This window comes from Crocuta crocuta, unplaced genomic scaffold (assembly GCF_008692635.1).
Source record: "Crocuta crocuta isolate KB4526 unplaced genomic scaffold, BGI_CrCroc_1.0 scaffold113, whole genome shotgun sequence".
NCBI classification, from domain to species: domain Eukaryota; kingdom Metazoa; phylum Chordata; class Mammalia; order Carnivora; family Hyaenidae; genus Crocuta; species Crocuta crocuta.
The window spans coordinates 9638961-9649029 of NW_027530368.1; positions in this window are offsets into that span (position 1 = coordinate 9638961).

Sequence of the window (10069 nt, forward strand, 5' to 3'; positions counted from 1 at the left end):
CCCCCCACCCCCCACCCCCACCCAGTGTTCCTCCAGATCTGTAACTTGGTGGTTCCATTGCCAGCCCCTTCTCTCTCCTGCCCCGTGGACTCTTTCTGGAATCCTTCCCCCACTGGTACCTAACCAGATCCTGCCGGTCCTTGGGAGCCCAGAGAAAGCCCCGCTTCTTCCAAGAGGCTTTCCTGTCTGCCTGACAGTGCCGGTCACAGGGACCTGTGATCTTGCTCCGCTCACAGGGTTTCTTTGAGGATTGCTGGGGCCTGTTTCAGGGCTCAGGCTCCAGAAGAATAGGGACCCAGTCCAGAGACTGAGCGCCAGCCGGCCGCCTCTGAATGTGACTTGCTGGAAGGAGGAGGAGGACTCAGGGGCCTCCCATCGAGGGGGGACCTTTGTGTTCTCCTTGGTGGGGCCAGACCCCCAAGAACACACCAGCTCAGAGAGGTGGGGCATGGTCTCCCCCTCCCCAGCGAGGCCACACAGCAGCCCCTCCTTCCCCCCAGTGTGGAGCCCGGCTGACTCAAGTGGCAAGAAAAGCACGCCCCCCCTTCCAAGCTGCTGCACATCTGTGCCCAGACAAAGCCAGCTATTAATCCTAGCTTTTGTGTGAGTGTTTGGGTGTTGAATTCCACTTGGATCTGCCGGCTTTTGGAAAGGGAGATTGGAGGGGATTTAGTGACAACAAAAGGAACCCACTGAGGGGAACGGGAGGGGCCAGGGGAGCCAAGAAACCCAAGTGCATTCACTCTGAGCCTGGTGGGGGCTCCTGGGAGCCCAGCTTCAGCCAGAGTCTAGCAAGGCTCCCAAATTCCCAGGGTCTGAGTCACAAAAAGGGGCCACTCTCCAAGAGAAAAACACCAGCTTCGTGGGTCTGCCTTGCACTCCAGATGCTGCCTGGGGGCTGAGGCCCCAGTCTGACAGGGTCTGGGCACTGCCCCTGTCAGACTGGGGCAGCGCATCGCCTAGGGGAGTCCAAGGGTTGTTGGGAGACTGGAGATAGGGACCAGGCAGAAGGCTGGAGTCCCGGGAGGGGTGGGGGTAATCTAGATCAGGGAGAGCTTCAAAGCCACCCTAGGGAGCCAACACCACAGCAATAAGGCCAGAAGCCTTGAGGCAATAGGTTCCCTAGTGGTCTGGGTTGGGTTCTCCCTAGAAGTTCTCAGGCACCTGGTCCCAGCCAGAAGCTCCACCTCCAGGGAATCCAGTCCACACAAACCCTAACTCTGGCTCAAGCATCAAACACTCAGAACAGCCCAGGACAGGGTCCAGGTGTGTGCGGAGAGAGGGGTGGGGGGTGTGTCTTAGAGTGTCAGGCAATTCTGCCAGGGAAGACCTACAGCCTGGACGGGTGACATGTGATTCTTTTACTCACCCGAAGCTCTGGTCCAGTGACCACTTTGCTAGCAGAGCAGCCTGGAGTGTGAATGGAAACCCCCTCATCGGCCCCTGCCCCTCCTGCTTTGTTCAGTTCATTGTTTGAAATGAACTTCCCATCTGTGGGTGCCTGACTCCAAATGTTCACGGAGTTTTCAGATAACAACCAAGAAGTACAGGGGTTTTTAACTCTGTGTGGTGTGGAGACGGACGTAGAGCTTCCTCTGCTTTCCCCGACCTTATCGGAGAGGGCTGCGAATGTCATCCATTCGGTAGCTGACTGAACTATGCTCCGCAGGCCAAGTTCAGGTTTAGCTGCTGAGCAGCAAATGCAAAATGTTATTCCCTATGGACACTTGTGTGCCCACCTAAGTGTCTGGGTTTACTTGACTATTTTCTAATGGTCGTGCACACTTACGTATTTTTAAAAAACATTTTTGGGGCACCTGGGTGGCTCAGTCAGTTAAGCGTTCGACTCTTGGTTTCGGCTCAGGTCATGATCTCACAGTTTGTGAGATCAAGCCCTGCTTTGGGCTCTGTACGGACAGCATGGAGTCTGCTTGGGATTCTCTCTCTCCCTCTCCCTCTCTCTGCCCCTCCCCTGCTCACCCTCTCTTTCTCTCAAAAACAAAACGAAACAAAACAACAACAACAAAAAAACCCAAGAATTTTGGGGCACCTGGGTGGCTCAGTCAGTTAAGCATCCAACTTCAGCACAGGTCATGATCTCCTGGTTTGTGCGTTCAAGCCCCGCTTTGGACTCTGCGCGGACAGCTCACAAGCATTATTATTTGACACACAGTGTTCCATTAGTTTCAGGTGTACAACACAGTGATTCAGCTCCTTATACCTTATGCCATGTTCCCCACAAGTGTAGCTGCCATCTGTCACCACACAAGACTATTACACTACCATTGACTGTAGTCTCTGTGTTGTATCTTTTATTCCCATGACTTATTTATTTCATAACTGGAAACCTCTATGTCCCACTCCCCTTCCCCAGTTTTGCTCATCCCCACTCCCCACCCCTCTGGCAACTGTCAGTTTGTTCTCTGTGTTTATAGGTCTGATTCTGCTTTTTGTTTTTTGATTTGCACTGTTTTTCAATTCCACATATGGTATTTGTCTTTCTCAGTCTGAGTTGTTTCACTTCACATGATACTCCTCATGTTCATCCATGTTGTTCTAAATGGCAAGATCTCATGCTTTTTTATGGCCGAATAATATTCCTCTGTGTGTGGGGGGTGTGTGTGTGTGTGTCACATTTTCTTTACATGAACGTTTTCTTCTATCTTAATTAACTCTGGAAATAAAAAAATAAACTCAAATCATTCATTTATTCATCTGCTCATTCATTCAGCACAGGTAAAGTCAGGGTGGCCCACCAGGTCCTTTGTACTAAAAGCCTCCAATGTTCCCCCAGCTCTTCCTGGCCTTTGTGGAAGATGGCCTCACAGGCAGTCTGTGATGCTGGAAAGGCACCCGGCCCCCCCCCACCCCCGCCCCGCACTGTGTCTGAGGCCTGGTCACACGCAGCCCTGTTCTGGACAGGACTGCAGAAGAGGTGGGCTGGCTGCTGCTGCCTCCAGGGACTACAGCCTCCTCTGGGTCAGGGAGTGGGGAACAGCTTCTATAGCTCCCAGATGGAACCTTCTAGAAGACCACAGAACCACTCTATTCCCGATTCTGTCAGAGGGCATCTGCACTGTTGTTGGGGAAACTCCCCAAGCCTGGGTGAAGGTCCCCGCCGCTGCCCTGACAGGAGAACTCTGTACCAGTGCACACGCCACTCTGTACTCAAGAGCTGGGTCACCGTGATGGGAGCTTCCTTCTGGGTTGCCAGTGAGGGGCTTGGCAGCATGGACATGGTCATGGGGGTTGAGAGGACGAGTCAGTGGAGGTGACCATGGGACTAATCCCTTAGCCCCACAATGCAAGTGTTGGGGCGCGGGTAGGTAAGGTCACAGGCCGTGGGTGGCCCTGAGGCACCCCCGAGCAGGCTGTGATGAACAGAGCTACTGTGGAGGAACGGTCAAGACGAGGGACCAGGTTCTGGGGACATTTATAGAAAGAAGGGACAGGGCATGTGGAGAAGGGACTCCGGTTAAGAGCCCCTTACATGGGTGACCTCCTAGGTCCTGTACGGAGTCTCAGAGGCCCTCTGGAGTCTCTGGGTCAGGGGTTTGGCTTCCGTCTCCAGTTTTCTTCCTGAGATGCTCAGAAGGGCCTCAATGAGTGTCAGGACCCTCAGAGGCTCTTTCACCTCTTGGGCAGGGAAGGGTCTGGCTTCCCAAATCAGAAATGATCTGAAGTGTCATTGGTTGAGTGCTTTGTGCCAGGTATGTGGTCAGCACTATTATTATTCCCATTTTACAGCTGCACGCAGAGTTTAAGGGCGTAGCCCAAGGTCACATAGCTAAATAGAAGTTCAAATCCTGGGTTCTTCTCCCTGATGGGGATTCTTCTTCTTCCCCAGATGCATCTCCCACAGCCATTTCATGGTTCAGCAATGTAGGGGGGAAGGCCTGGAAGGAGAGGGAAAATCCAATTTGAGCCTCTCTTTTGGCTTCTTGGTCAAAGATGAGATGCAGAGGGAGATGAGTGGTCAGGGGGTTATTTGGAGAGTGTGCTTCAAGTTAACCCACCCCTGGCAGAAGAAAACAGAGTAGCAGATTTTGCTCTGGAAAGTAAATTTTAAAATTAAAAATAATTTTTTCCTTTAGACACAAACAATCATGTCCTTTGTAGGGCAAAGCTAGAAAATACAGAGCAGCAAAAATAAAAATGTCATTTTTGTACTAGAGGTGATGACTTCTAAAACCTTACATATATTTACGTGTATTTTTATGAATTCCTTTCTAAGTGCAGACACATACACACATACATGTAGTTAGACTACTTTTCTAACAAAGCAAAATGCTACCATTATTATTTGGAATCTTTTTTTCACTCAATAATTTATCAACATTTTCCCAAGCAGGGACATATTTATTCATCTACTATATCATATTCATTGGCTGTGTGGCATTTCTGTTCTAGGACTACACCATAATTCATTGAACTAATTTCCTAATGTTACATATTTAGGAATTTCCCATTTTTTGTTCTTGCTATGATTAACAACGCTAGTTAAAATCTCAGTACATCCTTATCTAGAATCTCAAAGTGAAATTGATGGGGCAAAAGGTGTGCCCAACAGCCCTCAGGGCAGACTGTAGCCATTTATTCTCATAAAACAGTGTTTGAGGGCCAGCCCACCCCCCAAACACACCCCCAATACACTGTTGCCATTCCTAGGAATATTCTTTCATTAAAAAAAAAAAGGTTGACAATTTGATACATGAAATGCTATCTCATTATTGTTTTATTTAGCATTTCTTTAATTATTAATTAAGGTCAACAGTTTTTCATGTGCCTATTAGCCATTTTTATTTCTTCTCTGAATTACCCATCCACATCCTGTGTCCATTTTTCTCTTGCGTAATCTTTTTAACACAGTTGTTCTATTTAGGTGAGTAGTTCTCAACCTTGGCATGTTAGAATCACCTGGAAGATGTTTTAAATAAAGAAAGAAAGGAAGAGTGGAAGGAAGGAAGGTAGGGATGAAGGGAGGGAGGAAGGAAGGAACAAAGCCTCATCCCAGAGTAAATATTTGGTGAAGCCTGGCTATCAGTATTTTTTAAAGTGTCCTGGTGCTTCTAATTTGCAGCTATGGCTGAGAACCCTCGTTATAAATTACATTTCTTCCTGTCTGGCTCCAAATGCTTTTATTGCAGAATCTATTCTCTTTTCTTTGACACCAGTTTTCTCTTGTGAAAAATGGGCAGCAGAACTGGGAAGCCACATAGCATGCCCTCCTAAATTCTATAAATCCCACCAAGGAGGCCACGGCTTCGGGAAAAAGGGTGAGGCAGATGCTGTGGTCAGGCTCTGTGCCAGGTGGATTGGAAAAAATTCAAAATGCTTGCTCAGGCAATAAGGTTTTCCCTGAAGACGGCCTGAGCTCTGAGTGGAGGGGCATAAAATTGAGTTTCTGTGCAACGTGTTTGCTTCTCTATCGCACCTTCAGATGCACAGCAACCTTGTCCTCTCTGGGCTTTCGAGGTTTAGAATGAAAGTCTTCTCTGGGGCATTTGTTCCCTTTTCAGTTGTCAGCATGAGAAAGGACTGCAGGTCCAAGGAACCACCCCCCTGGCTCACAGGTCTGGGAGGGGTCCCTCTGGAGGAGGGGGTGTTGAGGGCTGCCATCACTGCGTCCTCTGAAGAGGTTATGACGTTGTCAAAGCCAACTTATTTGAATTCTGTTAACCGAAGGATTAATTTAATTAATTCTAAACCGAAGGACCTGCCCCACGCCCACCGCTCCACCCTGGTGCAGGCTGTACGGGTCCCACCTGGTGCATAGGATGGGATGAAAAGGCCTTTCTGGTGACTCACTCAGGAAGTTCCCTGGAAACCCCCAGGCTGGCTGGCTGCCACTCCAGGTCATGTGGCTGAAGCCCTGCAGGGGACAGCAGCCTTGGGTCTTCCAGGTGCTACTGCCCCAGAGGCAGGTGGAAGTCATACATGAATCCTACTCCATCTTGTGCTGGTATGCGACCCTGAGCCTCAGTTTCTTCATCTGTAAAACGGAAGTCGAATTGCCAAGAGCACCCAAAAAGGAGTATGTAGCACACTGTGGATCCCGAGTAAATGCCAGGGGTGCTCCGTGTACGCCCCTCCATGCCCTTTCCCTACCCTCACCAGTCAAACCTGAAGAGTCCAGCTGGAATCCCCACCCTCTTTCTCATTTTGCTGGGAGGCAAAGACCGCAGCCCCCGCAAAGCCCCGCCCCCAGCACTGAGCCCCGCCTACACCAGAAGCTGTACCCCTCCACCTGCCTGAGCCGCCTGCCTCATCTTCCCCGCTCTCCCTGAGAAGCCCACTCCCTGTCACTTCCTCACAGCCTTGGCGCTTTCCCGCCCAGACTTGACTAAAGCATTTACAGTAAATCTAATTTCTGTTGAATTTATGTTGTGCCCGGGACCATGCTTCATCTCCATAACCTCATTAACTATTCGCAGGAACCTTTTATTATCCCATTTTACAGAGGAGGAAAGTTAGACTAATTCTGCATAGCTTGCCCAAAGTCGCAGGGCACTAGGGAGCAGAGCGGAATTCTCACGCCACCATGCTCTGAGCTCTGTATCGTATACACTGACCTCCTGTGTGCCTGGCGCCAAGGAGCTTAAATTCCAGTAGGTGTTCTCCTCCCCTCTCCCCACCTGTTCCCCCTGCACTGTGCTCATCTCTTTGGGAATTAACCCTACCCTGCCTTGAACTGGTATTTTGGGGGTACGACTATGAGTTTTCCCAGGGCAGGAAACATGCTTTTGTTATCCTATTTATCTTTGAATCTGGTGCAATGCTTAGAACATTCTACGTTCTTAAATTATTTTTCTAATTTTCTAATTCTAAAGTAAAAAGTGCTCATTCTTTGGGAAAAAAAAGGAAAACACAGAAAAAGTGAAACAGAAAACATATCACCTGTGAATCCACCACCCAGAGAAAACCTTTGCTAATATTTTGGTGAATTTCCTTCTAATCCTATAATTTAATAATATGCACTTTGCATAAAGTGGAACAACATACTAGACCCCCTTTTTTAAAAAACATTTTTATTTATTTTTGAGAGACAGAGCATGAGCAGGGGAGGAACAAAGAGAGAGGGAGACACAGAATCTGAAGCAGGCTCTAGGCTCTGAGCAGTCAGCACAGAGCCTGACATAGGGCTTGAACCCACCAACCGTGAGATCATGGCCTGAGCTGAAGTTGGACACTTAACTGACTGAGCCACCCAGGTGTCCCCAAAGCCATTTTTAAGAAAGATTTTATCCCCAAGTAACCTCTATATCTAACATGGGGCTTGAGCCCACAACCCTGAGATCAGGAGTCATAAGCTCCACTGACTAAGACAGCCAGGTGCCCCTACAATATTATTTTTTATGCTGCTTTTCAACCTTATAAGGAAGTCCCAGATCATTAGCAATTCTTTGAAAATGGGGTTTTTGATGGCTGAAGATTGTTTTCTCATGTGACAGGCGCCCCTCCTGTCTAAACCACTCTTGTAGTGTTGTGGCTCGTTTTACAGTCTCTCTGATTATTCCCAGAGGAGAAGTAGCTGAAATGGAATTGTTGGGACAAAGAGAAGGGATATTTGCAAGGCTCCTGATATCTCACAGTTGGCTCTGAACAAACCCCTGTTCTCTCAAACCCTGTCTTGTCTCCCCTACTCAGGTGCAGCCATCGACCAGCCAAAGGCCCCAACTCTCTAGGGGCCCCTCTCGTTCCGAACCCAGCTGCTCAGAAGCAGGTGGGAGGGTCACGTGGGACGTGACTGCGGAGGGACCTGGCCCACCTATGCCCAAATCTCCCCCTCTCTGTTTGTTTGTTTTTAATAATTTTTATTTATTTCTAGGAGAGAGAGAGAGACAGCGTGAGCAGGGGAGGGTCAGAGAGAGAGGGAGTCACAGACTGAAACAGGCTCCAGGCTCTGAGCTGGCAGTCAGCACAGAGCCCNTTAAGGGCAGTGTGGCTCAGCTGCTTGTAAAATGTCTCCAGTTAGAGACGCTCGCACTAAACCAGGGCTACTAGGCTACCCTTCTTTGTCACTAGGTTAACAGCCAAGGCTTGGGCCTCAGGGATTGGGACACATTATAGAGCTGTATGCGTGTTTAAATTTTTATTGAAAACATTATATGAAAATATTAAAGATTATTCTGGGGGGAAAAGGATAAAATATGGCCATATCTTTTTAATTTTTCCATATTGTTCTAGGTTACAGAAGAAGTCTCTATTTGTGAAATGGGNTTTTAATTTAAAAATAATATTTATTTTTATTTCGAGAGAGCGTGCGAGCAGGGGTGGGGCAGAGAGAGAGAGAGAAGGAGACATAGAATCGGAACCAGGCTCCAGGCTCTGAGCTGTCAGCACAGAGCCTGACGCGGGGCTCGAACCCACGAACCGTGAGATCATGACCTGAGCCGAAGTCGGAGGCTCAACTGACTGAGCCACCCAGGCGCCCCTAGGGGGCTTTTAGATCAGACTCTTGGGCTGTATCCCCAAACCCTGCTGGGATGGATTTCCACTGTGCCTATAAATGACCTCCATAAAGCAGTGGCCCCCGGTTCTCTAGCAGGAGGTGCTGTGAGCGCCTCAGAGACCACGGACAAGGGAGTCCGAGTGCTTTTCCAGCTCCGCTGTACACGGTTCCGCATCTAAAGCGATGCGAAGTGGGTCAGATCTGTGAGGAAATGTGTGTCAGTTTCCAAGTCCCTCCTGGTCATCCTCCAGCAAAGACCGTTTCCAGGAAAGAGCGCCAGGGCTGCCTGCAAACACGTCGCCGTGTCCCCCAGGCACTCAGCCGCAGACGCGAATGGCTGCGCGGAGCAGCCGCCGACGGAGCGAACAAAGACGGGCTCCGAGTCTTTGCCCCAGGGCCGCGGCGGTCTCGGGGGGCCTGCGGGCCACAGCTCGCGGGGTGCAGACTCTGATGCCGAGGGTGTGGGCTGGCCCGAGAGTCTGCGGGTCTCACAAGTCCGGGGAGGGGCCGCCCCAGGAGGGCAGCGGCGGCGGGGGTGGGGGAGGCAAGGGAGCCTCNTCCCGGCCCGCCCGGCCCGGGCCCCTCGAGCCCTCCCTCTTCCCCAGCCGCCTGTGGCCGGGGCACAGGGCTCGCCTCCTTGCCCCCGGGAAGAGACGGGAGGCTTCAAGGGCACTTGAAGGCCTCCCCAGACCCCCGGTCTAGCGACCCGGAGCTCATCTCAAGGCCATGTGGCCTTCAACAGCTCACTTCACCTCTCTGGCCTCAGCTTCTCCTTGTGTACAGCAACTGGGTTGGGGAGACACGGTTTCTGAGGCCCCTTCCAGCTCTGGAGGGCTGGGATTGTCCACCTTGACGGTGGGAGTGGGAGAGGGTGGGAGGGGGTCCTGGGGAGGGAGAACAGGGGTCGGAGACTGGCAGGGGGCTCTGTACGCCCTGTAGGGGGGAGGAAGGTGAGGCAGGAGGCAGGCAGCCCAGCCTCCGAAAGGGAAGGTCTCTGTGGGAATCCCCTCACTACCTGGGGGCCTGCTTTAAGGTCACGTGTTTGCTGGAGGATGAGAGAAGGAACGGGAAGGAACGTGCAGACTTGACTGGAAAGTCCAGCTGGACAGGAGACAGCTCCTGGCTGCGCCTCCCTCTGAGGCTGGAGGCCGGCTTGGCCGTGGCCCTTCATCACATGCCCTGCTGTCTGGGCGCCCCATCCAGGGCCGCCGCTGCCCCCGGGGTGGGAGCCCCTGAACACAGCATCTAGTAGCTGCTGGCTTTCAGGTTTCACACGTGCTCCCAAGACCGTGTGGAAATGACGTTACCTTCAACTTAGATCCGTCTTCCTCTACATTTACCCAGTGAGTTTAAAGACACTTGTTTTAAATCTGTGAGTTTGGCAGCAGCTTCTGACACATTAACCCAGAGGCCTTCGGGTCCTCCCCAGCCCTCTCCGCCCCTCCCCCCCCGCCCCCTCTGCAAGAAGGGAGGCTCCCACAGAATGTCCAGGTGCCTCAGAGACGTACCGAAGACCGCCTGGTTGCCAGTGGCAAAAATGCCCTCGTGAGTGGCATAGAGATGAGCGCACCTACAGAATACAGCAACACGTGTACCATCGCCTCACAGACTCGCCGT